Source organism: Ailuropoda melanoleuca, chromosome 4 (genome assembly GCF_002007445.2).
Source record: "Ailuropoda melanoleuca isolate Jingjing chromosome 4, ASM200744v2, whole genome shotgun sequence".
NCBI lineage: Eukaryota > Metazoa > Chordata > Mammalia > Carnivora > Ursidae > Ailuropoda > Ailuropoda melanoleuca.
In genome coordinates this window covers 58232824-58243869 of record NC_048221.1, presented here as the reverse complement: position 1 = coordinate 58243869, position 11046 = coordinate 58232824, and the positions used below count along the sequence as shown (strand labels likewise).

General features: G+C 50.6%; 1 pseudogene; it reads left to right on the top strand.

The window, feature by feature from the left end:
• Positions 1 to 303: 303 nt before the first annotated feature.
• Positions 304 to 1099, top strand: LOC100475092 (annotated as a pseudogene).
• Positions 1100 to 11046: the final 9947 nt, after the last annotated feature.

Sequence of the window (11046 nt, the reverse complement as noted above, 5' to 3'; positions counted from 1 at the left end):
AACTTTGCTGGGATTTAAAAAATGCATTCTCACAGAGGGTGTTTTGTATTCCAATGAATATATGTTACTCTGCAAACCACCCAAAACTTTATTTGATCATTGACCCATATGCAATTTCTACTGTTAAAAGAACAGTCCTGGCATAAGAAACTGCCCAGGGCTCCACCACAGCTTAGTACCAGCTGGGCCCTTCCAGTACTTGGGGAGATGGCACTGGTCTCCAGGGTTGCTTTTGACCCAAAATGCTCTATTTGCACCCTTTTTTTTTTTAACAAGAACAGATGTGCCTCTCTCTTCCAGCCATCCAAGATGTCAAAAAGGAAGCAAGCTAAAGGGAAGGTGGCCCCAGCCCCTGCAGACATGAAGAAGCAGGAGGCCAAGGGGGTGATCAATCCCATGTTTGAGAAGAGGCCCAAGAATTTGGGCATCAGAGGGGGGATCCAACCCAAAAGAGACCTCACCCACCTTGTCAAATGGACCACTCCACCTGGCTGCAGCAGCAAAGGGCTATTCTCTATAAACATTTAAAAATGCCTCTCGTGCTTAACCAGTTCACCTGGGCCTTGGACCGCCAAACTACTGCTCAACTGCCCAAGCCGGCCCACAGATACAGACCGAAGACTGAGCAAGAGAAGCAGCCGAGATTGTTGCCCCAGGCTGAGATGAAAGCTGCCAGCAAAGGGCATGACCTCACTAAGAGGCCACCTATCCTTCAAGTGGGGGTGAACACTGTCACCACCTTGGTGGAAAACAAGAAGGCTCAGCGGGTAGTGATTGCACATGATGTGGATCCCAGAGAGCTGGCTCTCCTCCTGACTGCCCTGTGTCACAAGATGGGGGTCCCCTACTGCATTGTCAATGGGAAAGCCAGGCAGGGGTGTCTGGTCCCCGGGAAGAACTGCACCACTGTTGCCTTCACCCAGGTTAACTCAGAAGGGGCTCTGGCTAAGCTGGTGGAAGCTATCAGGACCAATTACAATGACAGATATGATGAGACCCACCATCACTGGGGAGGCAGGCCCTGGGTCCAAAGTCAGTGGCTCACATCACCAAATTGGGAAAGGCACAGGCTAAAGAAACGGCCACCAAACTGGGCTAAGTGGATGTTGTTGAATTTTCTGTACATTAAAGTAATAAAAAGTTCTTTCAGCCAGTGTCAAAAAAAAAACAGACATGCATTAAAAAACATATTAATCACACATGCATAGATGCCACCCAGTTATCATTTCGTTGACAGATGTCCCAGAACTCTGATATGTTGAAAACAGCTGGGTGTTCCACACATTTCCATCAAGGGTACAGGGCTGTTGCTCTCTGAATGCTCTTGTCTGCTCAGTAGCCCAGGCCAGGGCACTAACTACGCAGCCCCTTAACTCCCAGTAGACGGTCAGAGTCTGCAGGTGGGAGGAGGGGTGGGCATGCCTCCCAGCTCAGCAAGACCAGGCGTGGGGAATGGGGGTGGTGGGGAGCCTCCAGGAAGCCCCCGGCATCCCTCTTCCATCTTGAGGTCCCTTTCGAAAACCAGGTTCCACTGACCTGAGGGGAAAGGGAAGAAGTAGTTTAGTGTATGAACTGAATTCTTCACATGCCTGGGGCTTCGTGGCGCACCCACAGACTTGGGTGACGATGTGGGCAGTTTGGATCAGCTGCTCTCGGAGAGCACTGCGTTAGGTTCTCTGTGCTAGGTTATTTGGAGCTGGAGCCCTGAGACCCAGGTGCCCTCTCACATCAGCCGTGGCCAGCCACTCTCCTACGAGGAATGGAGGGATGACTGGCAACAGCCTGGGACACAGCTGGTTTGTGGCACGGGAGGGAGAAGAGAGCAGGCTGGGGGCAGCTGACCCTCAGGCACCTTGTTTGCCTCTCACAGAAGGGCCTCTAGAAGTGCACGCCAGGTCTGTCTTCTTGCCCAAGACAGTCAAGCTCTATGTGATGTGTATTCGTTATAATATGGAATTAGAGTAAGTTAGTCAAGGAGCACATCTCTCCACCTTCTGACTTCTCAGAGAGGATGAAATCTTTCCAAATGAGGTGGAGAAGCACATTGGGAAGCAAGTCAGAGGAAACGCCCTTCTGCAGCTGAGGGCACCAGAGAACCGACAGCCAGTGTGGAAGCGTGGCCTGGAGGGGACTGCCGCCCTAGCCCTGGACCAGCATCTGCCGCCTGGGTCAAAGCCCTGACTTGGGACATTTGCGGGACCTGGCTGAGTACGTCCGGAGGCCATCGGGGAGGAGGGAGGTGGATGACTCCTCTGGCTCAGTGGCCGGTGCTTTCTTGGCCGCCCGTTCCAGGAAGAGGTGTCAGGACACCAGAACCCTATCTCCTGTTGTCTCACAGAGATGAGGGAAGAATCTTCTGATCCTTCTTCCTGTGGGGTTCTTGCCCAGTTCATTCTGTCGCCAGCAAGATCTGCCCCGCATAAGCCACAAACTAGCCCTGTGCCCACATGGATGGGGCCACAGGGACGGCTGCAACAGGACACCTGGCACCCATCCTGAAGGCCCTTGCAGTCCTGGTGGGAGGGGACGGGGGGGTGAGGGTCACGTGGCACGGCATCCCTTCTGTCAGCGAGGATGGAGACAATGATGCAAGTGGTCAGCTGGCCACACGGGGCGCAGAGAGAGGGCTCTGCTGCTCTGGTCAGGGAGAGCATGCCCATTGGGCATCTCAGTAGCCCTGCAAGCAAATCCAGCTGCTGCGCCTTTTGCTGGGACACTTCCATCAGCACTGAGTCTGCCTTTTCTCATCTACAGCATGAGGGGAGAAGCAGGGTGTGTGTCTTGCCTGGCCCAGGGTGGATGGCCCCAAATATCACCGTCTGCGGAGTCTGCGGGGAGCCCTTATCAAGGACCGCCAGGGCCAGAGGCACGAGTTGTCACTGAGGCTTCTCAGCAGAGAAGCGGCATCATCAGGCCAAGATCGACAGACCTCTCTTTGAAGTTTATAACTGAGGAGGCTGCCAGGGAACCCAGGGATGGGGAGGAGGCTCCTGTCTCCCCAGCAGAGTGCCCCCACCACCCTAGGGCTCCCAGCCTCCTTTACCCACCCCCCCTTTCCCCCTGCGTCATCATAGCCTGGGTCCGTGGTCCAGTGAAGTTTCTGGGGATGGCGATGCGTTTATTCATCTTTTTCTGCCCCACCTCAGCAAAAGTCACAGAGTAGGATCAATAACACTGTGGGCGCCTGGGTGGCTCAGAGGGTTAAGCGTCTGCCTTCAGCTCAGGTCATGATCCCGCAGTCCTGGGATCGAGTCCCGCATCAGACTCCCTGCTTGGCGAGGAGTCTGCTTCTCCCCCTCCCCTTACTCCTTCCCCCTGCTTATGCTTTCTGTCTCCTCTCTCCGTCAAATAAATAAATAAAATCTAAAAATAAATAAATAAAAATAATCTTGCACTCCCTGGGAAAGGCCAGCCTGGCAAGCAGAGAAAGGGGCCAAGCCCCTGATGATGGACGGCCTCACAGGGAGAGAACCTGTTCCGGTGAAAACAAGGTTTCCTAGAGCAGAGGCCACTAGAGTCAGGGAGCAGGTGATCTCCAGAGCTCCGAGGTGGTTTCTATTTCCAGCATCCCAGTGCATGTCCCTGTTTTAGGGAGCCTGGGAGCCACGTACCTACAAGAGGTGCCTGAGAAGAACCAAGAAATCAGGTGGAGATTTGTTGGAAGTGCGCAGTGGGGCTCCTGTCTTAAGAAGGAGGTAAACACTGGTTTGCCACAAACTGCGGGTGGAGCTCCTGCCACATGCTCAGTCCCAGAAGCAAGGCTGCGGGAGAGGAGGGGATAGGGGCACACACTGGCCCGGCCACTGGGGTGCCCCCTGGGCTCACAGCCTGCTGAACCCTGGCATCCTCCTGCCTCTGGTGTGGATTGTGATGCAGGGCTGGGCGGAGCAGGCTAAAGCGGCTGAGAACAGGCAGGGTCTGATCCTGCTGGTGGAGGGAGAGGGCACAGCACGAGAGCCACTGCAAAGGGCATCAGGCAGCAGTGACGTGGAGACAGACAAAAGCCTCAAGCAAACTGAAGTTAAAGACAGCTTTGGTGGTTGTTTTTATAGGGGGAAAAGGGAGATAGCCAGCAAAGGAGTTGTATCTAGAATACATAAAGAAATCTCAACACTCAAGAATGAAAAACAAACAATTCAATTAGAAAATGGTCAAAAGGCACAAAGAGACATTTCACCAAAGAGGATATATGAATGGCACATAAGTGCATGAAAAGATGTTCAGTACCTTTAGCCATGAGGGAAATGCAACTTAAAATCCTACGATGCCGCTACACACCTAATAAACACCTGGATAAAATAAAAACTAGTCACAACAGCAAGTGCTGGTGAGGATGTGAGAAACTGAGTCTCTCACGCATTGCTGGTGAGAATGGAAAATGGTATGATGGCCCTGATAAACAGTTGATAGTTTCTTAAAAAATTAAACATGCGACTGCCATATGACCCAGACATTACACACTCTTATGCATTTATCCTGGAAAAATGCAAACTACATTCACACATAAAAGCCCTGTACACTAACGTTCATGGAAGCTTTACTCATAATAGCCCCAAACTGCAAAAGACCCAAATGTCCTTCAATGGATAGCGGTAAACAGACTGTGGTCCATCCATCCTATGTAATATTGGACAGCAGTAAAAAGCAAAATATTGACTAATATAGGCAACAACCTGAATGGATCTCAAAGGCATTGTGCTGATTGAAAAAAAAAAAAGACAAATTCAACAGGTCACACACTGTATGACTCCATTTATATAACAGGTTTGAAGTCATAAAATTACAGAGTTGAAGAACAGATCGGTGGTTGCAAGGGATGGGGAGTTACACGAGGGAGGTGGAGTGGCTACAAATGGCAGGGGGTCCTCATGGGGTTGGGGTGGGTTGTACTGTACCTTGGTGTTGGTCATATTAGTCTAAGCATGTAATTAAGCTCCACAGAATTAACTATGTGTGTACACACACCCTCGCACACTCACACAAGTGCCAAACAGGTGAAATCTGAATGAGGAGCCAATCTTGAGCTCCTGGCTGTAGTTTTGCAAGATGCCAGCGCTAGGGGAAAGTTTGGTGAGGGGTATATAGAATCTGCCGGTATTATTTCTTAAAATTGTGTGTGAATCTGCAGTTATCTCAAAATAAAAAAAAATTCTTAAAAGAAGGGGTGGAATTGGAACTGAGTTTAAAGCAAAAAGGTGAAGAAAGTGGGCAGGGGACAGCCCTGCTGCAGAATTGTGATGTTAAAGATGACAGATTGAAGGAGGGTGGGTGCTCTCAACACCTGCACCCCAACCTCACATCTCCTCTCTCTCAAGGACAGTAAATGTCAGATGAGGAGAAGGGGCCAAGGGAGGGAGGTGCCACCCCAGGAGCTAGCTGTGCAGCACTGTGCTAGGTGTGCTGAGGGTGCTTGGGAAAGGCCAGGGCTTCCTAAGCTTTGTTGGCGGCACCACCCAGCCAGGGAGTGGCTGCCAGGAGTCAGGGCAGCCCAATGCCTAGAAGTGTCTGAGCAGAGCTAGGGAGGCTTCATGCTGGGATGGATGACAATGGTGGTGCTGAGTCAGCCTTCAGTTTAGCTCTCGCTTAAGTCTACTCTGTTCCACTGTTCCATTTGCTCCCACCCCTTTTATTTGCATCCTGATTTTTTTTTTGCTTTATGCAGTTTTCTTTTTAATCAAATAAGAGAAAAAAAGAATTATAAAATTACATCATAAAATGTTTTAATATTTGCAAGGTAGTTACCTTTACCAGAATTCTTTATTTCTTCATCTTGATTTGTGTAACTGTCTACTGTACTTTTATTTCTTTTTTTAATAATAATATTTTTTATTATATTATGTTAGTCACCATATAGTACATCCCCAGTTTTTGATGTAAAGTTCCATGATTCATTACTTGCATATAACACCCAGTGCACCACGCAATACGTGCCCTCCTTACTACCCATCATCAGTCTATCCCATTCCCCCACCGCCCTCCCCTCTGAAGCCCTCAGTTTGTTTCCCAGAGTCCATAGTCTCTCATGCTTCATTCCCCCCTCTAACAGAAAGGAGGCTTCATTCCCCCCTCTAACAGAAAGGAGGCTTCATTCCCCCCTCTAACAGAAAGGAGGCTTCATTCCCCCTTCTAACAGAAAGGAGGCTTGCATCCACAGTGACAGGTGGTCCCCTTTAGCAGTCCCTCCCCTGCAGCTTAGCTCCTTGGGGGCCCCTGATGTTAGCACTTTTAATACAGATTAAATCAACTCATTACCTAAGTACTGCTAAAGTAGGTGTTAACTGAAGGTGACTTCTGCAGGGACAGGGCAGGCAGGACTCGCAGCAGCTGCCACTCCGCCTGTGGAGGAACCGGGCTCCAGAGCCAGGGGTCCTGCCGGGGCTGACTCTGCGCTGCTCAGCCAGGCAGCCGCGCTCCAAGATGGCAGCATTTTACTTGCCATGCTCAACATTTTAATGGAATTTTTCTTCAAAATTTAATTTAATTTTTTTAAATCTTTTTTTATTATATTATGTTAGTCACCATACAGTACATCCCTGGTTTTTGATGTAAAGTTCGATGATTCATTAGTTGCGTATAACACCCAGTGCACCATGCAATACGTGCCCTCCTTACTACCCATCACCAGCCTATTCAAAATTTAATTTTAAAAAAGAAACTGCTGAATGAGCATATGCTCAAGATGAATTGAGTCTCCTGCCCGTTGAGATCAGTAAAAGTTAGCCAAGTAAGTTTTGAGGGGGCATCTTTGTCTCTCCAGCTGTCTGTACCTGTGGTCCTCAGCCCCAGCCGCATAGGAGCAACCCTGCGAAAAACACCAGTGTCCAGCCCCACCCCATCAGTATGGTCCAGAGGGCCTGGGGTCAGCCCAGGCTTCAGCATCTTCTACAAGCTTCCCTGGGACGTTAACATGCTGCCAAGATTAAGAACCTTTGTTCAGTGCCTTCATTTCAGGCACAAGTGGCCCTCAGTGCTGCTAACGGAGAGGGATCAGGCCCCTGAGAGTGATGGAGAAGAGAGTGTTCAAACAGATGTGCACTTAGAGCTGCAGAAATTCCAGTTCCATTTATGAATTGTAGATTGCCCAAACTAGAGTAAATGCTAAAAGGAACAAATACATACTGATATGTAAATGAGCTGTCACTAAATTTCCTCTGGTAATGGATCTACACCCCTCAGACATTTGCTTCATTCACACCCTCCCACTGACAGGTTGCCTTGGCTCATTTTCATGATCGCTTGTTCCCTGTCCTCCAGCCTCTATTTTTTACAAAGTTTTATCAACCCCCTTTTCTGGGCACAGCTCTGGAGACACACAATATGTAAAATGCCATCTGTCCCCTAAAGCACTTGGCCCGGGGGCACTCTCGGGCCCTGAGTGCCGCCCTCTTGCCATCTGGAGTGTCAGGCCGTGCAGTTCCCGAGCATCTCACTAAGCCGTCTCTTGAAGCAGACAGGTCCTCTCTGTCTGAGAGCACCAGGGGAGGCCTGTCTTCGGAGGATCTCACCTGCACCATGCAGGACTCTAGCTGGGGTCTCTGAGAGACGCGAGACCGGTGGCTGGAGCCAGCAAGGATGGCTCCGTGACAGGTAGGACTTCCTGGAAAGATTGGCCGGTGACTCCAAAATTTCACCTTGTAAGGAGTGGCTTTAGAGTACAGCAAATTGTACCATGAACCTTGAGACGTTCATCCTCTTTGGCCTTTTGGGAAATCTAACAAAAGAAATAATCACAGTTGGGCACAAAAAAACTACGTCAAAGGGTATTTGCTGAAGCATTACCCATAATAATGAAAAAAATGATAAGGAACGTAGATGCCCAACCCCAAGTAATTGTTTAACTCATCTGTGATAGGCAAGAGTATCAGGCCTCCCCCAGACATTGTGTCTGCAGGGCCAGGTTCCAGATTAATAATAAGTGAACAGGCAGGTCAACTCTGTGATAGGCTGATAGAGAAAACCATGTTTAGAGTAAACTAAACAGAAGACAAACATCAAAATACTCACCCCTCAGCTTGAGGATCGCTTGTGGTTTTCATTTTCTTCTTGATTCTTTTTCCTTATTTTCCATATTTTCTATGAGTTTTTCTCTGATTTAGACACCTTTAATAATTTTTTAAAGATTTATTTATATTATTTTAGACGGAAAGAGCACATGAGGGGGGAGAGGGGCAGAGGGGAAAGGGAGAGAGAGACACTCCAAGACTTGCTGCTTAGTGCACAGCCCAACAGGGGGCTGGGTCCCAGGACCCCGAGATCATGACCTGAGCTGGAATCAAGAGTCAGACGCCCAACCGCCTGAGCCATCCAGGCGCCCTGAGAAACCCTTAATAATTTTAAAAGTAAATGGCATCTTCATCTAGTGTGGCAGTAATATGCTGGCCCCTAGACATGCCTGCTCAGAAAGCTGGCATCATTAAGCTACAGAGGGGATTCGCACAGGGGTAACCTTCAGGCAACCACAAGCAATTCGGCCATGTTATTTCTTGCTATAAGGAGTGTGGCCCATCCCCACAGTGGTGGCCAGTCACCCCCACCTCCCAGGACCACATCCAGCTTGGGGCTTGCCTAAGAAGACATCAGCCAATGTCATACAAGCAGAGGTTGAAAAGAGCTTGGTGTTTAGGGTACACCTTCTCTCTGCTGGCACCTCACCTGCCACCTGGTAAAAACCCTGCTGGGGACACACAGCCCAGCTGACAACTGGGGGCTATACCCCACGGGGGACCCCAGAGGCCAGCAGCATAACTGCAGCCTCGTGGGCCGATAAGTGGTAGACGTGTTTAGCTGTTGCTAAATTAGAGAAGTTGTGGTACCGCTGCTGTCTGCTGCAACTACAGTAGTGGATCTAAGCCTGCCACTTACTGGGGGTGAGGCTTCCTGCGCTGGGCCTGGGCACAGTGTAGGGGTGCAGAGGCACAGAGGCCCGGGAGGCTGGGCAGGTGCACATGGAAGAGCCCCAGCTCTTTGTCTCACTGTAAAGCAGGAGCTGGCCCATGTCCTTGGAGGGTGGGGACCTGTGCTGCCCCCAGCTCTTGCAGGTCAGCAGCTGGGATGGAAACAGCACCCCAGGCAGGGCCGTGTGCCACAGCTATTTACAGGCGCTGGATTAGTAGAAACTGCTGCCATTAGAGTAGAGAAGCAGCGCTGTGAGGCACAAATAGAAAAGTCTAAAGTAGGATAGATCTCCAGCTGAGTGGTAGCCCACGTCCCGGTCCCCAGGCATGAGCCACAGTGATGACATCGGTGCTTGCCAGCCCTGCCAGGAACATGCCCAGGCAGCTGAGAGACGGGAGGACTGGGTCAACATGGGCACTGGGGAGGACAGGAAGCTACATGGAGGAGGCAGCTGCGGTTTCCACCCCACAGGTCATTCTAAAGAGTTAATATGCTGATGGTTGTCAGATGCCCGCCATGGAGTAAGCGCTGACTAAGAGAAATCAACGGAACAGCATGTGTCTACACATAGCACATCTCCCGAGGAGGCCACCTGTGCATGGCCTGGTCGGTGCAGTCTCACGGGGGCGGGGGAGCCGTGTATGCCACTCCTTGGACCAGGTTCCCTGTGAAACTGGCCCTGCCCCCACTGGCCCCACAGGACCCTTCAAGCTATATAGGGGCCATATGGTGGGACTGGGCACCCTCGCCCCCATTCACTTTCCCTCTGGGACACAACACCTGGCACTTAACCTGGGAGCTATTCTGTGCTGCCCTCCTCCCTTGTTCCCACTTGCCCCCAGAGCCTTCCAGAAGGCCTTTTCTGGCCATGAGGTAAAGGAATGCCCACCTCCTGGAAGAGCTCAGCACCTCAGTAGCCCTGAGCCATGTCCTGGCCAGAGGGAGGCGGACCCCCAGGCCACACCAGATAGACCCACCTGTGGCCTCCTCACACCTACATCAAGATTGTCCCACCCCAGTTCACCCACCTGTCTACGCCCGCTCTGCAGATCCCTAATGTCCTCACAGACAGGCAGTGGCACCTCTTGGCCATTTGGTCCTCCAGCCTGGACAGTTCCCCCAGGACCTGCCTGAGACCTACAGGTGTGATACCGAAATCTTTCTGTACCAGTTGGTCAGCTCCACCTGCACGCTGGCTTCAGTTGCTTACTGAATTCGCAGCTCTCCCACCCCCAGCTCTGGGTCATCGGGGCCGCCTCTGGCCAGTCCTGAGAAATACCCTTTTAAGAAAAAGGCAAAGTGAAATCAACTTACCCCATTTTCTTGGGCCAGAATAGTCACAGGCTGCAAGAACATATGCCCCCAGTGGCCCTGGAGGGGCAGCAGCCTGTGCACATTCCAAGGTCCTCAATTCTAGGGGTTCTCTGGCAGGTGTCTGCTCTACCCACCCCCTAACTGAGCTCTTGCGGAAAATAAAAGAGTGTCTCCAGCTCTCTGCAACTGCTGCTCTCCACGTCTCCTCATGCCACCCAGCCCAGCTCTATACAAATGGCTAAAACTAACCATCCTCACTGCCAAATTGTCTTCTGGAAACAATGCACAGAGTTGGGTCTTGAGAGAGCCACAGGTGTATGCTGGTGGAAGAGTGGCTGGGCTGGCGATGTGGGCCCCACAATGTGCCCGGCCCCCAAGGAAGCCCAGTGTTGTTGGCATTCAGGGCACATTGTTTCCTGCAGTCAGAGGGATGGGAAGTCCCTCAGTGACTCCTGGGTCACTGTCGGAGTAGCTCAGGATGGCCTGCTTAAGGGCCCATTAGTCATAAAATGCTAGGGAGAAAGGTTACATGACTGACCATTGCTCTTATTATAAAAATCAGGCTCCCTTTCTAAAACCTAAACTCTTTTCATCCTCCACAGTCTTGCCTGCCAAATGCACACCTGAGTGCTCGGGGCTACAGCTGAATGTCTGAGTTACTGGCTCTACTTCCCTTCTTAGCTCAGTTATCTGGGCTCTCACTGGTCCTACCACTTGTCATCTGGAGCAGATGCTGCTTTTGCTAATTCACCCAGCTTAATCAGAAGCCTTGGTGGTAATTTCTTTTTTTTTTTTTTTTTTTTTTTTTTTTTTTTTTTTTTTTTTTTTTTTTTTTAA